This window comes from Pinus tabuliformis, chromosome 8, assembly GCF_031772625.1.
Source record: "Pinus tabuliformis cultivar Carrire ecotype Pingquan chromosome 8, CPIR1, whole genome shotgun sequence".
Lineage (NCBI taxonomy): Eukaryota > Viridiplantae > Streptophyta > Pinopsida > Pinales > Pinaceae > Pinus > Pinus tabuliformis.
The window spans coordinates 184,197,550-184,207,754 of record NC_142294.1 but is presented as its reverse complement, the minus strand read 5'-3'; positions in this window follow the sequence as shown (position 1 = coordinate 184,207,754).

Sequence of the window (10,205 nt, the reverse complement as noted above, 5' to 3'; positions counted from 1 at the left end):
AGATTATTCTTCTTGTTATCTTTATTTTTTCTTCAACTTAAGTTCTAGATGAAACTTCCAATACTTCTCATTTATATGGTCATCAATGTTGCAGTGGTTATAATGGTTGTTGGGATCATTGCATTGATGTTCCATGGTTATCGTCTTTTTATCTTTTCCCCACTTTTGTTTCTTCTTACCCTCCTTAGAAACATTATATTGCTCCATTTTCTTCGATCCAATGCATTTCCCTTTCTTCAAGCCTATGTTTTCTAGGTATTGTGCCTGTACATAAACCTCATCTACTGTTCTGGGCTTGATAGCATCACTTGCTCCTGCATATGGTGATGTAGACGCCAAAAATATTTGAGGAATAAATTTGGGTTATTTTGGGAGATACCCTGCTTTATGGACATATTTCTGAACTCTATGGTGTAATCCTACATGCTTTGCCTCTGCTTTTACCTGAAGTGGTGCCATTGAAGCCATTGTTCCTCTTCATATCTAATAGGGTAAAATTGTGACTTTATGAAAGTTTTGAAGTCCTCCCACTTAGTCACTGGAGATTATCCCTCTAACCTCAAAGTCTCTATGTGGATTTCCCATTAAGTACGGGCATGGCCCTCTAATTTTAGACACACAAATGAAATCTTTAATTCTTCCTCAATTTGATGGACACTCAAATACACTTCTAGTTTCCACAACAAGTGATTTAGATTCAGAGTGTCGATCTTGCAGTGGTACGTATTCATATTGACCTATGCTTCCATTTTGAACATGGATTGGAATGATTCATGACTTTCAAACTGGGTTGATATTTTTTGGGTCATTTCTTCAGTTGGTTCTTTGTTTCTTCCTGATCTCATGATCCCCCCGTTGATTTTCCATTTTCATTAGAACTCCCATCTTCTCTAAATATCCCAAGCTTATTTCCCAAGGTCGTCATCAGAATATTTACATTATGATTTACATCTGTGACTTGTTATTTCAACCACAAAAACCTCTCCTATGTAGGATCATGAGGGTTATTAACAAATTTGTTGGCCATGATTAGTGTTTTATGACTTTTGGCCCAACTGATCTAGATCCCCTGCAAATATATAAAATATACCCAAATAAACCTTTTGTGATACTAATAAGATATGTAAACTACCATGGATATTCCACTGGACAGCTTGTCACAAAAGATCTGACGAAATTATATTTAAAATATGAAATTCTACACTATTAAAATTATATTTCCTTTTAGATTTCTAGATTTGTAGATTTTTGTTAATAGTGTATGCATGTGAATTAAAAGTATGCATAAAATAGAGAACATCCAAATAAAATCTCACACGTTTGACAAAATATATGACCTAGGTAACCCTTTTAGGAGGAAAAACCAACTAGAAGGTGAGGTCGCTCTACTCTCTCTCTCTCTAAATAGAAAATGTTTGTGAGTAAAAAGAAGTACGGTCTATGGCATGTGGCTACCACAATGCACAAATCCTATATGTGTGCTCTATCTCCTATCCCTCTTGCCTATTTTTATTCAACTATAGAAAAAATGCACTCGAAAGAATGGAACCCCTTTGCCTCCTAGTGGCTCGGTTATACCACAACATGATAATGTACAAGTGGTTAGGTTTGACTACCTCAACTCTTAACTAGTGGAGAGCTAAAGTGTGTTTCATTAATATGCATTTGTAGTTATGCAATATGAAGGCGACCATATGTTATAGGAATAAAATAATCTAATGGTCCAAAAGCTCCTCGATACCAATAATTACATTGATCCATGTATCTATTTAAAGAGCATGGAGGGTCATTTGATGAAGATAAATTGTGAGAAACTCTTATGTACAATATGTTTCTTTTGCATTAATATACTCTCAAGCGGCTATGTTGGCTGAAACCATGCATTATTTCCTTGTTTGAGGGTTTTAACTATGTAAAACATTGGTTTGTTGATCTTTGATATGTTTGTGTAAGCCATTGTTTAAGGTGTTCATCCTATGTAGAAAGACCCAATTTTGTTGTACAACATTAACTATAAGTATATTTTTAAATAATAATTGTTTGAATTGTAACAACTATATAATGGGCATAGAAAATATGAGGGACCCACTAAGAAATACTTTAACACTAGATTGGTCCATAATATATATTTAAAGAGTATGGAAGGTCATTTGATGAAAATCAATTGTGAGAAACTCTGATGTCTCTCAAATTGTTGTGTTGGCTAAAACAATATATTATTTCCTTCTTTGAGGGTTTTAACCATGTAAAACATTGGATTTTTTATCTTTGATATGCTTGTGTAATCCATTGCTTAAGGTGTTCACACTATGTCAAAATACCCAATTTTGTTGCACAACATTAACTATATGTATATCTTTAAATAATAATTATTTTACTTGTAACAAATATATAATGGGCATAGAAAATATGAGGGACCCATTAAGCAATACTTTAAATATGTCTAATTGGAGAATGAAATTTCTTAGAAGTTTTAGCTGATATATAACATTTTTTATTTATGGGTGTTTTTATTTGTAATAATAAATTTCCTTTTTAATATAGTCTTTTTTACACCTTATATTATACTATGTTTTTTGTTAGGGTAAACTTGACTCAATGAAAAGTCAAAGTTGTTAGGTACATTGTGGTGGTTTTGGGTACTGATTTGGTGGCCCATGGTATTTTATCTAGGTGGATACTTGTGGCCACCTACCTATCCCACTTGGACCCCCAACACCGTTTATTTTAGTTTCCTTAATTGTAGCACAATTGACTATTTTTGGAATTTTTTCAGGTCCTAAACTTCTGAAGTTGTTTTGAGGCCCTAAAGAATGTTTTTTGGAAAACGGACAAACTCATAGCTTGTGGCATGGGTTTGCGATGAAACGTTACAATCCTCAAATAAATATTTCTAAGGAGGAATCACGTTTCAAAGGGAGATTGTATGCCAAAGTTACAACCATGGGAAGTCTATATACCAACTAACCCCAACAGGGCCCACAAACTTTTGGCACTTCATCTCCTAGAGTTAGGTTTTTGGATGTTTATGGTTTTCTCTTGTTTCTCAATAATAAAAAATCCTTAGAGCCTCATTGTAACACAGTTTTGAGGCATGTAGTCGTCACATCTCTTCTCAAAGACAAGTTACCATCGCTCGAGCTAGTTTATTTCCATTTTGCATTTAAATAATTTTCAGTGTTTGTTATTAATGAATGGAAGTTTAGTTTTCACTATAGCTCTACGTTTCTTTTTGAATTTGTATTTCATTTTGTTCCTACATAAATTTCGATCAGTGGTATTAGAGTGGTATATGCTTTCTCCCTTTTTCTCTGCATGTCCCCAACGAGGTCAGGGTATAAGGATTTAGGACTTGAACTAGTTGAACCCTTGCAAAACTAGCCTCGCCGACCCAACGACCTCCTATGACGGAAGAAAATAAAGATGAGGGAGGAGGAGATCCTTTCAAAATGTTGCTCGAGGAATCCCTTTAGCGACAAAGGAATGAAATGGTGGATAACTTTTCCCAGATCCCTTGGCGAGTATCAACGGGTGAGCATCTTCATCCAACAACTAATCAGGGGTGCCACCCCCTTCAACGTACAAGTTAACTTTGACAATCCCATATTTGAAGGATAGATAGATGCAAATGTTGTAGATAAATGGTTGAATCTATTGGAAGGATATTTTTCAGTGCATATTTTTTCCAATAATGAAAAGAGTACTTTTGCACTCCTCAAGGCCACCCTCGATGTCAAGGACTGGTGCGAAACGTATTGTGATAAGAGGGATGAGAGGGAACCCTCACTATTTTTAGTCACACCCACTTGGAATTATTTCTGAGACATCGTCAAGAAACAATATAACCCTGTTAGGAGCTATGAAGATAAGTACATAAAATGGACCACACTGCGATAAGTAGGGGACCAAGATGTGCCAAATATCATAAATATTTTTCATACCCTTTGCACGAAGTTGGGTATCAAGGATTCTGAGCGGCATATAGTACTCAAATACCACAGGAAATCTACACAAATACAACCAGGACAAGATGGAATTCCTATACATATCCTCGCTTGGCACCACATATCAGTATGTTGTCAAGATCGAGTAGAAATTTAAATAGAAGAAGTGGGACTTTGGATCTATGAATATGAAGCAAGGGAAAGGTGCCCCCAAACCGTACAACAAAGGAAAAAGCCAAGTCGGGTGACCCAGGTATTACACAGTATTTTTTCACACCTCCTATACTTCCCCGTGACATACCCTAAAGTGCCTGAAACATGACCATCATGCAGTGTACTTATTCAGATATGCAACTCAAATCCTCCCTAGAACATTGATTGGAAAATGCCTTGAGCTTTCCCCTGAAGAAATAGCTCTAAAACCATGATTTTGAGACTCGTCGCTTTTATGAGGTTAAAAATTATGATGGTTGCTTATTGAATCACGCTTGACCAGTGATTTCATCGCTATGTTTACTTGTATATCCATGATGAACCAAAAAAGACAATTTTCCCAAAGAGGATGAGAAGCTTCGTGATCTAGAAGCTTTGTGAGCGGCGAGGTGGAGGTTGTTCGGTGTAGATGAGGTCTAATTCTCCCAAATTGGCCTCTTGGTCTTATCCCTATGAGATAACTCCTTGAGATAAGAGCCTAATCCTATCTTTGGAGAGATCCTAACTCCCTTTCCTGGCCTATATATTCATCCTCTCCCATTCCTGAATGGTTGGTCAGGTTAGAGGCTGGTTGGTCTATGTCTACTTGCACCTTTATGTTAAGCTTGTGCCTAGTGGCTATTCATTTGACTTGGAGAAGGAGTGCTTGGAGGTTTCTTCGATTGGACTTGGATTACCACTCAAGGAGAGCCTTTCAACATCAAGGCTTTGGTTGTAAGCTTCCCTTTATTTCCTAATAATATACAACTATTGGTTCATCTTCCCAAAAATATATATGTTAATGTATCATTTAGCTTGACATTCCTTGATCAGTTAAGTAGGTCTTTATTGGATTTTCTATTTGTTTTGGTATGCTTTGTTGTCTCTTGATCACTTGTGCAAGTACATAAACACTGAGAGAAGCAGAAACAAGTATGTGCCACAAGCGGTTCAAGTCCCTCAACAAAGGAAATTGGAATAGCATTAGAATGAGGTAGGCCATCTCTTTCATTCTTCTTCCCAATTGTAACCTAGGAAGATGTCTAGTTTATTGTCACTTTAGTTGTTAGACCCACTCATTTGGCTAGAGGGATCATCTCTATCCGTAGATAGGATTAACCTTGTCAACAAATTGGTGACTCTGCTGGGGAGCCTATGATCCTTTCCTTCTGTTTCTTCACCTTGTCTCTTGACGAGTTTGATCAACCATTCATTCTTAGACTTCATTACTTGTATGTAGTCAGTCTCACTTTCTGGTAGATGCTTGAAGATTGTTGATTTGAGTTGTTCTTGAAGATTTTGTGTTTTTTCTTTGTTTTTCTTGCCCATCGTGCTTTTAGCCCTGACAGTCACAACAATATTGCATATTTGTTGATTACAGTAGAAATGATCTTTGCTTTTCTCTTAACAGGTGCGATGATAGCCTAAGTTAAAGAAATTTAGGGTTTGTCTTTTGATTTTCAATTATTTTTTCCTTCTCTCAGTGATTTACCAATGTGATTTGAGTTTACTCTTTTCTTGCCTGATTGCAATCGCCTCTTGACTTGGTTTAAGTGTGTTTGGAGTTTTATTAACCTTTTAGGGTTTCTAGGTCTTTTAGGTCATCCTTCATCCACTCATTGTTCTTCTCATCAAAGATTAATTACCTGTGTTAAAGAGTCTTTTGTGTGTTTGGGAGTTCTTTGCAAATCACTTTGCTTCTTGTGTCTTAAGTTGTTTTCATTGGTGCCAGATCAAGTAGATACTATGAAAGTCACTTAAAGTTCTGTTTGATAAAAAATAGATTACAAATTGATTGTCTCATTTGAATCGAAAGGAGTGTTTTCTTTGAGTTTGTGTTTCGAAAAGTGAAAGTGAAAGTGTTTGTCTTTTCATAGTTTTCGAAGCATTTTTTGTTTCATTCCAATCATTAATGTGAAAGAGATTTTCATGTTTGTTGGCTTGCTTGCATTTTCTTTTACTTTTTGCATTAGATTACATTGATTGCACTAAAGTGAAATGAAAAATCATCATTATATCTTAAGGTATCTTTACTTTAAGGTTTGTTTTGGCATTGCATTTGCTTATCATATGAAATATTAGATTTCATGTTTTGCATTTAGCTTTTTTGTTTGTTTGATGCATGATCTGTGTAATCTTTTTCCCTACATAGATAGCTTTCATCGAATTGAAGGATTCCATTTCATCATTTTGTTGCATTTTAGGAACAAGTAACATCGTTAAGACCTTGAAATTCAAACATAATTCTAAGGTCAAGTTTAAAATATATCAATTGATCTAAGGAGCATTTGAAATTCTAATTTTCATACTTAGTGGTCTAGGCTAGAGACGTGTTTCGGCATCTATAAAACTTAGCAGCTATTGTTTGCTTCGGCATTAGACAGCACTAGCACGGATTTGTGTTCATCGTACTATCACGTATATAAAGGGAGACCCTCATAGGTTGCAAACCTTTATCCATAGGAAGCCGAGTTTGTCGCCCTGCAAACATGATACACCGAACACAACATTCAGGGAGATTGCCTCCACGTGCATCAAGTCCTTGGTAAATTTATTTGTTGAGGTGTATATTACAGTTCATGGTTACTTGGTACTCCTTTTTCCTAGAGTTACATGAGTGTTCATTTCGATCTTTTCTGAGTCTTTAAATTTGAAAAGATCATCAAGCACTTGTCCTTTCAAGCTCGCTAAACCATTGAAAGAGACTAGAGTCACCTTTTTGTCCTTTTCTTGAATCGTAAAAGATGAAAAGGAAAAGTTTTTGGTTCGAAAAATATCTTTCCACGACAAACATGTCGAACCCAAGCAGTTGCTTCTTGGACCAATATTGAGTAATTCCCTGTTAATTTCAAGATTGTTAAAAAGCCCTCAATGAATCTCCTTTCCTTTTTTGATTTTGAGAGGAAGTCATCATGGCTGAACCATTTAGTTCATCTCATAGTTCCCCTTCGTTGTTTGATACTGAAGGGTCCTCCCAAGGGGTTCATCTGGAGCTTCCTCAATCACTTGAGGATCAAGGTTTTGAACTTGGGATTATTCCAAGTATCCAACCCTTTTCTTCTCATCCACCTCCATCATATTCCTGGTCACCTCAAGAATATGATCCTAATACCTCTAATAATCCTATTCAGGCCCCTGCGAGTTTGCAGACTCTTGAGAGTCCGCAGAGGCTTGTTATTTATTCGTCGAATCCGTTATTGATTCTGTTGTGATATCTCCTCAATGTCCTTACAATCCTTACGATCAACCTGGTATTCCTTTGGAGTTATCTACTCACACATCTCGAGTTCCTTGTCACTAGTTGTTTCCATCTATGGAGTCATAAGGTGAAATCCCAACCTCTTCTCTGGGTCATTTGGAAGTTTTTGCTACCCATACACCTCATGTCGATGATGAGCAAGGATATGAATTTCCTCCATAAGGATTTCCTTATACAGGAAGAGTCTCGTCTCTCACCCTTCCTGAAACTAGTGGACCCATGTTTCCACCTAGTTATACAACCTTAGCTCAATTAGTTTCAGGTACTCCTAGTGCTTCGTCATTATATCAAAATCCCATTTGGTCTTCAAATTCTATGCCTACATCCAGTCTGTTGTCACATCAGAACTTGTTCAACCTATGATTCTGTAAAAGCATGTCTCATCGTTTCGACTGACCCTTCTAGTACAACCGACTATTTCAGGTTAGGTTTTAGTTTTTTCTTCCACCCCTCCATCAAGTGGACAGAATGTGCCACCACCGGAGGGCAGGATCCGAATACTCCTCTTGTGTCAGGTGAAACTAATGTGAGTGGATTACAAACTCACATGTTTGGAGTGAATCAACCTTATTATGATGGTATTCCTAACCCTATTGGTCCATCCGGGTCAGGTAACATCCAATATTAGTAGCCTTATATGGTTCAGTTTCCACTCCAATAGGCTTATGTCCCATATGGTTCGCAAGCCTTGGTTAATTCGTCTTACATTCCTCAAGAAGGAGCTTATGTCCATCCTGGTTAATCCGCTATTCCTGGTGGATATGATCAGATTCAATTCAGGAATTATTAATACCCACAGGGTATATCCCAATGAACTGTCCAACAGCAAGGACAACCTTTGCAGCCGCAGGGGCAGCCCTTCTAGCAGCAAGGGAAACCTTTGCAGCAGCAAGGGAAACCTTTGCAACAACAAGGGAATACATTACAGCAGCAAGGGAAACTGTTACAGTAGTAGGGGAAACCTTTGCTGCAGTCTCAGCAGCTTTTGCAACCACAAAAATAGTTTGTTCAACAGTTTACTCAACCTTTGTACTCACAAGGCCAACCTTTGCACCATCAAGGTCAACATTTACAACAGCAAATTCAGCCTTTGCAGCAACAAGGTCAACCTTCACAGCAGCAATATTTATATGCGTATCAACAAGGTCAGCCTTTGCAAGCCAAGGGTCAACCCCGGCAGCAGTAGGGTCAATCTCCTTTTGTCCAGGGTCAACAGGTTCAACAACCTTATAACCTGTATGCTACGTACAATGCTTATCAGCGACCTATGGTAGGTCAATATCAAACCTACCCTGGACCAAATCCACCTGATGGTCAAGGTAACCTTTAGTGGGGACAAAATCAAGTCCCATATGGACAAAATCCTCCACTGTGGGGGAAAATTCCTTACCAGTAAGGATGGAACCCATAGTTTGGGTCTCCTAAAAGACCTTATATGTCGTTCAACACGCAATTGCCTTTCTTAGCTACTTTGGAGTTTCCCAATGTCTCGATGCTCACGAATGATCATATTCTTCATTTTCCTTACCGGCCTCTAGTTCTAACTAAAATTCCAAGCGATTGCCCCAAATTCAAGGGAAAGTTTAAGGAGGAACCGCAAGCCCATGTGATGACATATCACCTATGGTGCTCCTCCAATTCGTACGTCAATGATTCTATCCATCTTCGACTCTTTCAGATAACTCTCACTGGTGTTGCTACAAAATGGTATATCGATTTGCGTCGAGGTACCTATGTTGACTTCAACTCTCTACCTATGGCCTTTCTCACCCACTTCCAATTTTCAGTTTGATATGAAACTGACACTCATTTGCTAACATCCCTTAAGAAAGATATTGTGACCCATATTTCCGATGATATCCATGAAAGAAGACGTCAGCCTCACCCCATCAAATTCGAGATTGATCATGAATTGTTGACTGAATGGTTCACAAAATCATTCATTAACAAGATTGCTAGGGATATAGCTATGGGTGGATGTGTTATGGAAGAACAAGCTATTCCCTGTGCCCAGTATCTAGACTTAGTCTATTCGCAGTCTGGCACGTTGTATGAGATGTTACCTGATGCTCTAAGACCATCTTCGGATCTGAAAACAGCAAAGTCTCTTGATGCATCACCTGTTGATGGTGTGATTGGTTCCATGTCTCATACTTCCACGAAAGCTTATCCGAAGCAGAAATCTGTTTCAAGCACTAGTTCCAATAATCCCTCGAAAAATTCATCCAGTCCTGGAAAAACCTTTGAGGTACATGTTTTTTAGTCTATTGCAACAGATAAGACCTCTAAAGGTAAGAAGAAGGGAAAAGGTAAAGCCAACGTTGATGCCCCAAAATAGGATCCACCAAAATTGTATGTTGATGATGCTTCTAAGAGAAAGCCGAAATATCCTTGCCTCATCTATGAGGAAGATCATTACACCAATGATTGTCCACAACATTCTGAAGTTAACCACTTGTTGAAAGGGATTTCGGTTGTCTTAAAAGAGCCTTTTCCATCTCAACAGATGCAGTTTGTAGACCAACTGCAATCATATGCCTCCTCTGGTTCCCAAGTTTTCATGATGCAAGGGTCATCACCTATTTCAATTGCTACTCGAACTAAGGACTATCAAACCACGAAAAAGTAGATAGTGGAGAAAGAAGTCACCAATATTCCTTCTACTTCTACTCCATCCAGTTCTGGTCCGCTCCATATTGAGCGCCCTAACAGTGAGTATGTAATCCAACCACCTCCAAATGGTGTACTTCAGAATTCATATTATAATCCGAATGTTAGAGCTGCACATCATTACAATATTGTTGATGATT